Source organism: Anabrus simplex, chromosome 1 (assembly GCF_040414725.1).
Source record: "Anabrus simplex isolate iqAnaSimp1 chromosome 1, ASM4041472v1, whole genome shotgun sequence".
Classification (NCBI taxonomy): Eukaryota; Metazoa; Arthropoda; class Insecta; order Orthoptera; family Tettigoniidae; genus Anabrus; species Anabrus simplex.
This window is the reverse complement of record NC_090265.1, coordinates 1,736,165,456-1,736,180,841: the sequence shown is the minus strand read 5'-3', so window position 1 is coordinate 1,736,180,841 and position 15,386 is coordinate 1,736,165,456.

Sequence of the window (15,386 nt, the reverse complement as noted above, 5' to 3'; positions counted from 1 at the left end):
CTGGTAGACAAGCAGGCAACCGAGTCACAGGTAGCAAAGGAGATTAGGATACAGCCGCAGTGTGAGCAGACAGAGAGCGAGCCGATAACACAAGTATTTAACGTGGAAAGGACAATGCCGGAAAGTACACAAAGAACTGAAGCTTCCACCCAGATAATAAACATTGTGCGTACGAGTGACGATCAACCAAAGAAATTTAGTGGAACGTCACAAATTACCCCAAAGGTATATCTTAGGGAATTGAAACAATATTTCCAAGATATAAAAGCCCCAGAAGACAAGAAACTACGTATGGTAGAAAAATACCTAGAGGGACAGGCAATGACATGGTACTACGGTTTCGTGGATACCTTTAAGACATTCGAAGATTTCGAAAAAGCTTTCCTCGAAAGGTACTGGTCCTTGTCAACACAACAAGCACTCAGAATGGACTTGTACACTCGCAAGTACATGTCAACACAGCCCACACGTTATCTAGACTTTTTCCTAACACAATTGGTGAAACTTAGACAATTAGACTCCCCTGTGTCTGACGCAGAAATCGTGCAGACAATAATCAAGCAATTTCCGTCGGACGTGCAGCGAATGCTAATTACGGCGAGGGTAGATGATCCAGCTCAAGTTGAGGCAATTTTAAGGGAGCTAGACGCCACATCAACCAGCAATGGACCGCAGAGCGTGACTAGGCAGATGCAGGAACATAGGGCTTACCTAGCTAATGCCACAAGTGAGAATGCACGAGGCAACGCGCAGGTAAACGGCCCGAATTCAGGTGCTGTACCGCGGCGAGATATGAACACGAGACGCCAGGAGGAAGAAACCCAACGTCCGTGGTATAGAAAACCTAACTATCCAGACAGGCGACCGAGATACCAGGACAGGCAGCCATACCAAAGGAGGTACCTCTCACGAGATAGAAGGCGATGGGAAGATGGAGGAAGAGACAGGCCTTATTATCGTGACCCTGAAAGAAGATGGAACGAGAGGAGAAATTACCAGCGAGATAGGAACTCGGACCCAAGGTACCAAGAGGGGCGCCGATACATTAATGACCTGAATAATAAACAGCAGCGCGATCCGTGGAAACAGGCAATCGAATCCCAGGACATGAACCCGGATATCACGGGAGCCGAAAGCCTCGAGTTCCAGCAGACAAGAAGGAGAGGAAGCGAGGACCGCAGGCCGCTCAACCCTAATGCACCAACGTACGAGGGGACCGGTGCTAGAAAAAAAAAACTTCAATTACAAATTAGTGTCCATCAGACACTGACTCAACCACACATTTAACCATTGAGAATGAAGAGTGGGAAGTAGCAAAAGTAGATTCATGGATAGCACAGCCTGAGGACTTATTAAATGATGAATTCAAGCAGGAGAGCCCACAAATTTTACCTCTACTTGTGATTAAAGTCAAAATTAATGGAACAAGTATTTTAGGACTTTTAGATACTGGTGCTAGTATCAGCATTATTTCGAGAACCCTGTTTAATGACTTGAAAGAGAGAATGAGCCTACCTGAGATCCCGGTCTCGACAGTAAAAATAAAAGGGATCGTGCCAGACAAGGTGACTACCTGCAAGTCGCAGACATACCTGGAGATGACAATAGGAAGCTCAACCTACAGTCATACATTTATTATAATGGCTAGAGTTAACTACAACGTAATTCTCGGAGCCGATTTTCTAAGGGAAACGCATGCCGTCAATGACCTTGCAGGGGGCGTTGTGAGATTCCGAAGGAATGGAGGTCACGACAAGGTTGCAATAAATCCGGAAACTGATGAGGAGGACGAAGCAGATAACAGTACTGACGGAGAGTTCCACGATACTTTAGGAACCGAGCATGCGGATGAACAATTAAATATCTTGGACCATGAGGGGATTTTTACAGACATTTTTATGGCTGATACTGCAGAAGACATTTAGAAATCAATTAATGATAAGGTTGCAGAATTTAAAGGAACAAAAGAAAAGAAAGATAAATTAAGAGCCTTCTTAATTGAACATCAGGCCGTATTCGATTCCAAAGTAGGCCTCATACCTAATTTCACGTACGTTTTCAAATGTTTTGGACTGGGAACCATACAAACGAAAGCCGTACCCAGTGCCAGAGAGATACCACGAGGAGGTCAAACAAATAATTAAACAAATGGAAGAAAATGGGATAATCTCGAAGCGACCCACTCCGTACGTGAACAGCCTTGTCATAGTAAAGAAAGCCGACAATTCCCTGAGGCTGTGCTTAGATGCTCGCCAATTAAATTCCAAATTAATCCCAGAGAATGATCAAGCCATGCCTATTAAGGACGCAATTCGCCGATTTAAAGACATGGAAGTTTTTACAGGCGTAGACCTGACCAGTTTTTTCACCATATCCTTCTGCATGATAAGTCGAAATTACTAACAGGGTTTATGTTTGATCAACAAACCTATGTTTTTGAAGGACTCCCGTTCGGAACCAGGAATTCTAGTAGCGCTCTCATACGAGCACTTGACAGGAACTTAACAGACGAAGTCAAAGCAGTTACTACTTTGTACATCGATGACATGATAATTGCAACTAAAACCTTTGAAGAAAACCTCCAAAATTTAGGTAAACTGTTTAAAAACCTTATAGAAACTGGATTCAAGGTAAATATCAAGAAATCACACTTCTGTCAGCCGGAAATCCTATTCCTAGGACACGTGATAGACGGCAAGGGAATCCGACCAAACCCGGTAAAGTTAGAAGCGATAAGTAATTTCCCTAGGCCTACCAAGGTGAAACATGTTTGCCAATTCCTTGGTATGTGTCAATTCTTTAGAGAACATTGTAAAAATTTCACCGAAGTCGTTGCACCACTACAAGACCTGCTGTGTAAGAATAACAGATGGAAATGGACACAGGAAGCAGAGACAGCGTTCACGAATACTACAGAATTGTTAGCCAGGAGTATAAAATTAGCATATCCTGACTTCAACAGACCATTCATCCTCCAGACAGACGCATCTAAAGTGGGCGTAGGCGCAGTCTTATTCCAGGAACAGGACGATGAATGTAAAACGAAGGACTATTTAGGCTTTTATAGTAGAAAACTGAGGTCGCACGAACGGAGCTACACAACTACAGAGCTGGAAATGCTAGCTATAGTCCAAGCCCTACAGCACTGGCGAAAAGTTATTTATGGATTTCCAATCGTCATAAGAACCGACCACAAAGCTTTAACGTTCATGTTAAAATCAGCTGTTTCATCTGATAGAATTACTAGATGGTCACTGATCGTGCAGCAATTTAATTTCACCATTGAACACTGTGCAGGCAAGGCGAACATCTTAGCTGACGCCTTAAGCAGGAACCCAAATAAACGTGTAGAGCAGGTAAATTATGTGGACTTAACACAGGAAGACCGAAATGTACTGCTCCGACTGAGCCAGTTACCAACCTTTCAACAGGCTGACCCAACCTTACAGCCGATTATCCAGTATTTCCAGGGAGCAATTCAACAAGGGGACCCTCGTTATGACGAAATTCACAAGGCCGCACAAGAATACAGGTTGTTAAATAATCAATTGTTAAAATATGCGGATAAGGATCATACAAAATTAAAGATTGTAGTCCCGAAAGAATTACAGGAAGAGCTGATATGGCATGTACACCGTATTATTGGGCACGGAGGTATTGATAAGACCGTCGCCACAATTCAGGAAACCTTTACCTGGAAAGACCTAAGGAAAACTGTCAGAGATGCAATAATTACATGCGACACTTGCCAGCGTGTCAAGGCGAACTCCTACCTTGTAAAACAGAAGCCAATTCCTATTCTACCGTCAAAGCCCCGTGAGTTATTCGCGATGGATATCTATGGAAAAATCCCGAAATCACGGAGAGGCAATCAGTTTATATTAGTCACCATGGATGTATTTTCGAAATTTACAAACCTTTCTCCAATGCAAAAGGCCAATACTAGGTCAGTTTTGAGATGCATTAATAGGGAAATAATTCCGGCTATGGGAAAACCGGAGAAATTATTAACAGATCACGGAACACAGTTCACCTCCGCAGAGTTCAAAACAGGTTTACGGCAACTAGGAATACAGCATGTTCTGAGTTCAACACGTCACCCAGAGTCGAACCCGGCAGAAAGAGTAATGAAAGTCATCGCAAAATTCAGTAGAATTTATATCCCAGAACAGCATTGGCGATGGGTCGATATTCTCATATTGATCACTGATTGCATAAATAATACTGTCCATGAAGCAACAGCGAAAATCCCGGCCACAGTGCATAATGGCTTACAACCGGCCAGGCCGTGGAATCCAGTCGTCAATTGTCCGCCAGAACCCCTATTATCTCCGGAAGTGTGTACACAACAGGTACAGGAGCGTTTAAGAGAGCAAGCTGACCGCAGGCTGAGAAGGGTTCGAGGAAAAAAATTTCACAAGCCATTAAGAGTAGGTGAAATGGTATTGATCCGTAGTCCAGCCATCTCCGATCCTGAAAGGAAGTATTACGCAAAATTCGCACCATTGTACATCGGTCCTTACCGCATTGTTCAAGATATGCAAAACAATGCATATAAAATTAGAAGTTTAGATGGAGAAAATGAAATGGTTATGAATGCATCTAATCTTAAAACATATAAAGTAGCACCAGGCGCAGCTCAAGTGAATCTCGTGGAAAAACCAAGGAGCTCAAACGCAGGAGAAGACACAAGTTCCGGCACGGAAGAAGAAGATGATGATGATGACCCGTGTACTGAAGCAGAAGAAGAAGATGACCAGGAGACCCTATCAACGAACCCATGAGACGACAGTCATTTCGAGATTGAGACAGGTCAACAAACAGAAGAAAATTGTCCGGAATGCGAACAGAACTCAGCCGAGATACTGGCAGTCATGAAACAGATTGCAGATGACCTCGAGGAAGAGAACAAAAGTTTAGAGAGAGAAATCAGAAAAAAACTCAGACATAAGCAGAGGTATACTTCATAGTCAGGAGTATACATTCGCTTATGGCTGCAAGTGTGTGTAATATCACTGGTTGAATTGAGAAATCTTCCACTATCGCGTAAGATTTCTAACGTCGTAAGGGAGCATTGCACCCATAAGCGAATTTACGTAATTAATTTACAAATTAAAAGTTGAATATTTCGCATATGGGATACTACAGTAGGCTGGCAAACTAGCAATCACAAAGGAACTTTCTGGCGCCAGTCAGGCGGCGGGTAGAATCCACAAAACTCTCCTTAGAGCACGTCCAACTTGTAAACCACCCTGAGTACTCCTTCCAATAAATTTTATGACACCGCCTAGGAGTGGCGACTTTCTTCTGGTTCTCACGAGAAAATCACGCGTTGAGGCCTGACCTACTTAGGTAGGACAAAAGGGACAACGACAATACCCGCCAATCCTTGGGAGGAAATGGAAGTATCCACTTTACGAAGAGCGCGAAAGTCTCAGCCAATCACAAAATTCTAAATTTGAATGAACTGTCATAAGCGGGAATCTACAATCAGTATTTCGCGATCTGAAGCCCGGTGTGGTGGTGAAAAACAGTGTCCTGACTTCTTTATAATATTTGGAAAATTATCAGTGCGAATCTGTGGTTAATTAGTGCCTAATTAATAAAATTTAACTTCACACAGAGGAGTAAGTGGGCCCAGCTGAATGAACTGTCATGGCGGGATGGAGCCATTCACCGGAAGAAAATAACACCAGTGACGCGCGCCGTTGTGTGGATTATCCTGTGATCATTTCCCACGGCGCAATATTACATGTAAGTCAGACAAAAATTAGGGAGATTTGTGCATAAATTTTGAAAACCTTAACCTACGGATGTACGATAAAGCGCTCCTGAGGGCTAGATCATTACGCCACATCCCTTCCACGGAACTATTTTCTAGGTGGGGGGAGAACTCTTTACAAAACCCAGCGACCAGGGGGTTGATTTCTCAGTGTTTCTTGAGTTTCTCAGTGTGTCTTGAGTTTTCGCAGTGGTTCTCAGTGAAACTTCGGTTTGACAGTGTGAATCAGAGCGACAGTGTGACAGAGTGTGACAGCTAATTTAGTTAGTCAGCTTTACTTTTGGCTGGTAAGAAAGTGATTAGAGACACCTGTAGGCATTTTGAGAAAGCCTTGTATTATTTTACTTGGGAGAGTAACACTTCAGAAATGAACACTTTAACAAACTCTTACTATTTATGCACAGATAACAGACAAGAGCTACACTTTCAACACTTGGCTTAAATAAACTCACATTACGAGTCGAGAGGAACAAGTCCATGTTTTCAGCATAATTACATAAAACCTCTCTAACCCACGGGTAGTTTCACATTTGTTATAAGCATAAATTTCTCCACAACATTGGAACTGTATTTAGCTTTCTTTTTATCATTTAATAAACTGTTTGGCAAGCGAGATGTTTACGGGGAGAAACTTGTAAAGGCAGACAGGGAGGAGAATGACTTTTCTTTAATGAAGGCCGCAGTGGTAACCTTGAGCAAACAGTTATGTCCCGTTGGGGTGAATGTACGGTAAGCTGCTATGTAAACAAAAGCTGAGAGAACGGTGGCAGACCAACAGGTGATTTCCAGGCTGGTAGCGGGGACGACCGTCTAACTTCACGACAGGAGTCTGCAGTGGAGTGCGAGAAATACGAGTGTTTTCTGTCAACGTAAGCGTGTGTTACGCCATGGCAAATATGTGTCAAATTTGCGTGTGTAAAAATTTGGAATACCACATCAGCTTGAAGATGGAATTCTAAATTCACCATGACCGAGGCTGGAGGGTGAGCCAACATGCTGCCATCACACAGGTATGAGCATCAATAAATAATGTAAATAAATAATGTAGGACCGTGACTAATCGATGATCAATGTAGCTTAGAGTATTAGGTAGGATTGTAAATAGTTCACATCTTTTAAATAATCATAATTGTAACTATAATAATAATAATAATAATAATGATAATAATAATAATAATAATAATAATAATAATAATAATAATAATAATAATAATAGGGTTATTTGTGCACTTCGTTTAGGTAGATGTTGTTTGCGTGTTCTGTAGTATGTCACTTTGACAGTTTAGGAAGCTATGATATTTGATCTATGAGTGTAATACCGATTTATAAGTAATTTTTAATATTCATCATGTTATTATATCGTTGGTTTTGAGTCATATTTTTGTTGGAGTTTTGATCTTGTAAACGCCACCTCGATGATTTTAATGTTTATTTTTGCTTTTATGCGCATTCAGCTTGTTTTATGTTGTCGGATCATCCTTCAGATGACCGCGTCTGATAGTACTTATCCCGTGTCTTTTGCGACGATTTTTGGTAGACGCGAGTATTTATTTCTGTGTAGTTGCGGTTACACATCTTTCAACATCTGTGTTTTGAGAGGCAATCTCGCCACTTTTTTTTATATAGAAACAGTGAGTGCCAGGAAACCATTGATGAGTCAGCTCTAATATTTTTTTTGTGAGATGCGAAGCAGAGAATGATCAAGAGATCGAGCTAGATGATTAATATCCCTGATGATCTACGTTGATAATGGAAATATGATATTTGGACCATGTCATGAACTGTCGTAAGAAGTCGTAATGTGCACGACAGATATTTTGCCCGCCGGATACGAGCGAGGCCGTATTGTGAGAATAATGAATAATGATGACGTCGAGAATTAATGAGCAAAGAGAATTGTGAAATGAGTAATTTAGCCAAGAGTGTTAAATGTGTTACGACTTGGGTTATGATTGTAGGCAGAAGCCTGTATTTGTTTAAATAATTCCAGGGAAAGTAGATGCTCGGCAAATATGCTAGCCATTGTACAATGTGAGCAGAGCGACAAGTCAATGTTGTTTTTTTATTTTTTTTAATAATCATGTAAAGTCATGGATGACATGAAATAACAGTTATTGTCCACAAAGGTTGAATTGTATCATGTCCAGACATTTATCGTCTGAGGTTAGAGATTGCCGTCAAATTCGCTATATTTTTGCTACTCGCAGCGGGGTATATTTTTCTGGAGACTCCGAGGTTATTGTGCGCATTCCATCCTTATTTAATTTCCAGTAGGCCGCGATGGTGGGATCTAGTTTTGCTTATTTTATTTCTTTCTGAGTGTACTTTATTTCCGTTTATTTGTAGGACGTAGGCGTATGTGAATTATTTATATTTGACTTGATGTAAATAGATAGGTGTTGATAGGCTAGTTTTGATTTTTGTATTTTCTTTGTCGGAGCAATGTTTCTCCATTTAACAGATTTAATGATGTAAATAAGATTTCAGATGTTAGGTTAATGGATCGTCGATTAGGTCACAGTCGAAACGATAGTAGTGGTATGCTCATACCAGGCATTTAAGTAATTACCAAACTTTTTAAAATCCACTACATTTTATTTAGAAATGAAGCGATCTTTAATAAACCAATTGTACAAACTGCCGCAATGAATGAGGTAAACAAGATGGCATCTGCCTCCATCTAGTGGTGGTACCACAAATAATGCGTTGATAATGAAATGCAGTGAGCGGCAAATTCAATAGAAATTTCAATGTACAAGGATCGCTATCATTTAAAATGTTAACAGCAGGCACTTGGCCTAATCTTTCGGATTATTTTTAAGCAGTCCAGTCTATCACAGATATGCAAGTGAAGTTTAAAATTTAGATGAGTGGTTGTAACACTCAGATTGATGTTTCAATAATTTATTTGTTTAATCATGAGGTGTTTTAATAAGACAATGGTCATGTAGGAAATGAAGGGTGATGTTCATGGTTGTTTTTCTTCGAATTATTCCTGAGGTGATACACTTGGTTAGTGCAGGCCATGATTATTTTAAAGTTGGGTATTTTACCAAATGAGCCACATGTGATAAATATTTGATAACTCCTATGAGTCAGTGGATTGATGACGTAACTAATTACTTTATTATGATTCAACTATTTTAATTTAGTTTGGAGAGATATTTTCTACGTAATACCATCCTGTAGTTCAAGAAGGTGGTCTTTCTGACCAGAGTTTTAAACTGAGTCATGTTATCAACTTGAAGACAGTGTCAACCTAGTCTGCAATATTTTAATTAATGTGTTTGACCTTCAGTCAGTTATTAGGCAGATAATAGTGTTAGTGTAAGGCAGATCTTCAATCTTTAATTTTCTTAGTCTCATTTATTTCATTTTGTTTACATTTTTTTTCACTAGTTCAGTTTTCGTTCTTTTTTTTTTGGCACTTTGCATTTTTTTAATTCAATAAATCAGTCTTTTATTTAAATTTTAATTCAGTCTTTGGGTACCGTCATTTTTTTAGTTAGTTTACCCCCCCTCTTTTCATTTCCTCACTCCTTGATCGTCGGGTGGCCTCTCTTCGGGGATAGCGGACGGTCACGACTGAGGAAGAAGAGTCTACATGCAGCGGTGAGTATGATTTACATGTCTTTTATTACAGGAGCAGCCGGCGCACAGAAGAAGGAAGAGTTCACCGCAGTTGTTGCCTTGAAAAGGGCACAATACCTTATTATGGCCACGGCCGTTTCCTTCCCACTTCTAGCTTTTTCCTATCCTATCGTCCCCGTAAGACCTACCTGTGTCGGTGCGAAGTAAAGCAACTTCTTGTAGCCACCTCTCTGAGAAACAGACGCTAGGCAGATACCTGCTCGCTACTTGGATACGGATACCGTTTACTCAATTATTAACCCGAGCACTGGGCTGCCTCTTTCACAACCTACACGTACCGAAGCCCTTCTCCGCTGTAGGTATCGCTGATGTCTTCACTAATAAACCTGTGCTAGGACCCTTACCAGATGCTATACATCGGATACTATGCTCTGGGAGTCGTGTGGGTAGGGTCGCCACTCCTTAAGGAGAGCTGCCTCAAAATAGGGTCTTCTGCTATCTCCTAGATGCAATAATAAGTGAGATAGCCAGTTTGAGGTACAAGACTTCAAGTCCAGTAATGTATAATTCAAAAACAAAATCAAAATTTGAAAAGTGGGAGTTAAAACGTTAAAAGAATATTTTTATTGCTATACTAGCGAATGTACCCGTGCTTCGCTACGGTATTCTACATTGTGTTCGAATATCGAAGTAAATAGTGTACATGCAGTAAATAAGATAGTTTTAAAATTGCATGTCTCTTAGCGTTATCCGAGAAAGAGCATGGGGAGGTCCCCGTACGTTTCCAATGTAAAGTGTTTGTTACGGATTTGTGATATAACGGCAGGCTCACTTGCCTACTGGCATTCACAATCAGGTTGGGAAGTTTACATTATAATTGCAGGCCCCATTGCCTACTATGCGGACAGAATCGATTTGGGGAGTTTTCGTTAAAATGGCAGCCCCCCTTTCCTACCTCCAGACAGATTACAGTTTTTATTATAATGGCAGGCAATTACCCTACTATCACTCGAAATTGAGTTGTGCAGTTATCATTATAATGACAGGCCCCTTTTCCTACTGCCAGCCAGCGTACTGCCAGTCACACCAAGTTGGTGAGTTTCCATCAAAATAGCAGGCCACTATGCCTAATGCCAGTCACATTTTAGATGAGTACATTTCTTTATAATGGCGGGCACCCTTGCCTACTGCCAAACACAATCGGGTAGGGGAGTTTTAAACAAAACTGCATGCTCACTTACCTTCTGCAAGTCAAATCGAGAAGGGAACTATTCATTACAATTGTAGGCCTTCCTTACTAATGACAGTTACACAGGAGTTGGAGAAGGAACCCTTTCCTACTGCCAGTCAAAGTCGGTGTGGGGAGTACTGATTACAATAGCAGACCGACCCTTTCTCGATCGCTAAATCGACATCAGTGAATATATATAGATCGACATACGAAAGTATATGCGTGTTTACAATATTGAAGACCTTCATTTACAGATTAACTGCTACTAAACGTACGTCATATCGACAAAGGATTATACCATAAGACACGCCGGATTTAGTGGCCTAAATGGCTGGTCCAATGATATGTCATCTATTCTTGGGTCAGATTTAGAAACGTGGAACAGGGTAAAGGTTTTGTAAGATCATCTCACATTACATTACTTTTCGGATAATAATGTGACAGCTACATACGTAGCATTTGGCTCACATATGGCTACTGAGTGGGCCAATTTTCGTGAAGAGTTTGATGATTCTGTATTTCATATAAGTAATTGAAAGTATGAATAATGCATGTGAAAATTCCAAATTGACTTAACATCGATTAATAGAGAAAAATCAAACGTAAAAGGGATACAGATACGGCATAAAGTCATAAGACCAAGGTTGTAGATCATTCCAAATTGAACGGAGATTGTGCAATCCGTTACGTGATAGGAATTTCCGAAGGTCTGCACCATCATTAAAATTGCCTGCATATTTCGATATTCTTCGGGGATAAAAAAATGAAAAATTTAATGATATAGGATTTTTCATTCGTTACGGGCTAAAACGTATAATTTTGTCAAATTTCAATTATCTTCTTATTCTTCTGGCAGATTATGCCACAATGTGGATTTTGGGCGAGGCGGGTAAAAATTAGGACTTTCAGGAAAACAAAAATTATGGAGATTGTTATTATTACCCCTTAAACGGAAAGCTGTACGAAAATTTCGCCAAAATAGTCAGTGTAGAGGTACACAGTCGTTACGATTTGATTTATATAGATAAGGAATCTGCTCCATGTAAAACACCTTTTGGGCTATGTCCGCTGGACTTAACCTGCAAAAGTGACCATTCATGATATCTCCCTTATTAATCCTCCTGACGAAAAAATGCACATGAAAAAAAAGGTTTAGAGGTGGAATTCCATCAGGTTTGGTCGATTTCCAGTCAGGTTGGTCTTGTTCTGTATATATTGTGGAAGAGTAAAATCACCATTTCGGTTCCTTATAAACCGCCAGTCCATTCCGGAACATGAAATGTTATTTACGTTTAAAACCTACCTTTGGACAGGTGGATGCTAAATATAAATTTTGTTTCGAATGTCTTCAGTAGTTTTCAAGTTGTAAGGAATACGCTTTACACGCACCCGCTCGTGAGTTAAGTCCGATGGGACTTGTACAGAAAAACGGTCCTTTAATGATATCTCCCTTATTCATCCTCGTATCGAAATGATGCACATGAGAAAAAAAGGTTTAGACATTAATTTCTACCAAGGTAGGTAGACTTCCATAAACTTTTGTTGTGTATATTTTTTGGAAGTGCAAAATCACTGTTTCGGTTTCGTATAAACCCCCAGTTAGTTCAGGGATTTAGAAACAATATTTGCCCTGAAACCTATCAAGGACAGGTGTATTCTAAATATGAATCTTGGTGGAAATGCATCCAGTAGTTTCTAGCATTCACGTACATACGGCGTAATTAAGGAAGAAAATAATACAGTTAAGAATGTTGAAACTAATAGAAAATGGATTATAACTGAGGACAGCCGGATAACGACAAATAAATAAATGCCGTGAGTTATGGATATAATAAAGCGCTAACAGAGGAGAAATTTAGGTTCAGTGATTCTTAGGTAAACAAATATGAAGATGACTAATGGTGTTATTACTTAATCTATTCGAGGGCGGTTATAACCTCCAACGATATTCCGCCAATATCCCGCAGATGAGCCGATTGATGCCTCTCCTGCCATCTACCTAAGGAACAACCACGAATTTAAAAGCATGATGAGGAAAATGGCAATACGTTACTTCCCTACTGGCATGCAGTCAGAGACGTTGCCATGGTAACCTGTAGTTTCGTTGTCGGTCTGTCGGTCACTAAATGCAGAGCATGATACCAGCAGAAAATTGTAAATTTCTCCGTCATGTGAAGAGTAAGGTAAATTATGAACATAACGAAAGTTGTTTATAATGAAGAGACGTTTCACGTACGGTAAACGAAGTTTACAGAAAATCAATAGTATAAGAGAAAATAGAGGAAAACCACTGTGGTTTTCCTATAAACACCCCGTCTATTCAAAGATTTTAAAATTATATGCATATCGGAACCTTTCCTGGGATGAGTATACTCTAAATATGAAGTTTGGCTGAGATCTATCCAGCCGTTTCGACGTGATGGTGGGAAAACCACTCCGGTTTTCCTATAAACCCCCCGTCTATTCAAGGATTTTAAAATGATATGCATATCTAAACCTTCCCCGGGATTAGTATACTCTAAATACAATGTTTGGTTGAGATCCATCCAGCCGTTTCGACGTGATGGTGGAAAAACCATTCTGATTTTCCTATAAACCCCCCATATATTCAAATATTTTAAAATGATATGCATATGGAAAACTTCCCCGCGATGAGTATCCTCTAAATATGAAGTTTGGTTGAGATCTATCCAGCCGTTTCGACGTGATGGTGGAAAAACCATTCTGGTTTTCCTATAAACCCCCTGTCTATTCAAGGATTTTAAAATGATATGCATATCAAAACCTTCTCCGGGATGAGTATACCCTAAATATGAAGTTTGGTTGAGATCTATCCAGCCGTTTCGACGTGATGGTGGAACAGACAAACAGACAGACAAACAGAAACAATTTTATTTATATAGATTTTTACACTCGTTCTTCACCCCCTTTCCATCCCCGCCCAAAGGAGTCCTATGAGTCCCTTACACAACAGTATATTTTTTTCCCAGATATTAAGTCTTATTTGTACCTATTTTGGTTGACAGCTATGCCCAAACGTACATGCATAATCTCATTGCTCTAGAATCCTGGAGCTGACGTTGCCATGGTTACGGCAGTTCATTTCTTTATCCGATTCCTAGAGCAGGGGTAGTGTGGTGCCAATATCTCCGTAACGGTTGGTTTTAGGGCCTTAAAACATGGTTTTCGGGCCCGTAGGGCTTACCGAGTTTTGTTCTTTGCGTCAAGAGGATTAAATTGAGCTTTGTCTCGTCCTTATACGACAAATTCGATATTTTGCCTATAATAGTATAAGAGAAAATGGAGGAAAACCGTTTTTCCTATAAAACCCCCGTCTTTTCAAAGATTTTAAAATGATATGCATATCGAAACCTTCCCCGGGGTCAGTATACTCTAAATATGAAGTTTGGTTGAGATCTATCCAGCCGTTTCGACGTGATGGTGGAACAGACAAACAGACAGACAAACAGACAAACAGAAACAATTTTATTTATATAGATAAAATAAGTTATGAATATTGAAAACATTTTTTTGCAGATAAAGTACCGCATGCTACAAGAAATGTAAAATTTAGCAATTTCCTCATTTGTGCCGAAATTTTAAAGGATAAAGGGCCAAGAAAGGTTTCAAATTGTGAGTCTTGGATGCCTCTATCAAACTTAAAAAACCCCACACATTTCAAAAATCACTTCCGGCCTAAATGCAATTCCGGAAATACAGCCTAAAATCACTTGATTCCTTACTCGTTTTCTTTTTTTATCCACATCCTGCCAAATTTATTTATTTACATAATTCCTTCTGTAATGTGTTTCTTGGTTTAATACCCTCAGGTGATTTTTAATTTTTTGTAAAAGTATCCACACCGAATGCAGTTATAAGGGCTTAAGTGAAACTCTGCACTGACTCACATTAGCGCTCGTAGTGGCAGGAAAAGGCAAACTACTAATCTAATCGATAACGATGATTAAAAGGATTGCAATTTTTAGAAATAAATACATAATATATTCTCATACTTTATTATATTTTTGTCCGCCTCTGTGGTGTAGTGGTTAGTGTGATTAGCTCCACCCCCGGAGGCTCGGGTTCGATTCCCGGCTCTGCCACGAAATTTTAAAAGTTGTACAAGGGATGGAACTGGGTACACTCAGCCTCGGGAGGTCAACTGAGTAGAGGTGTGTTCGATTCCCACCTCAGCCATCCTGGAAGTGGTTTTCCGTGGTTTCCTACTTCTCCTCCACGCAAATGCCGGGATGGTACCTAACTTAAAGCCACGGCCACTTCCTTCCCTGTTCCTTGTCTATCCATTCCAATCTTCCCATCCCCCACAAGGCCCCTCTTCAGTACAGCAGGTGCGGCCACCTGGGCGAGGTACTGGTCATCCTCCCCAGTTGTATTCCCGACCCAAAAACCTCGCGCTCCAGGACACTGCCCTTGAGGCGGTAGAGGTGGGATCCCTCGCTCAGTCCGAGGGAAAAGCCAACCCTGGAGGGTAAGCGGATTAAGAAAGAAAGATTTTACTATATTTTATTTTCCTAATATTCGTAGCTCATATCCCTGGGAAGTTTTTAACACTTAGTTGCTTTCGTGAAGGGCTGGAATTATGGATTTTTCAATGAAAGGCTGGCAAATGAAACAAATATCAAAATACATTATTTTAGCCCTGCTGTAAAATTTTATAACTGAAGAGTGCGTGTTCAAAAGGTGCTATTTCCACTTCCAAAAAATAAATCAGTATTCGTACACACAGTAGTTGATTATTATCGATTGTCATGACTCAAGAGC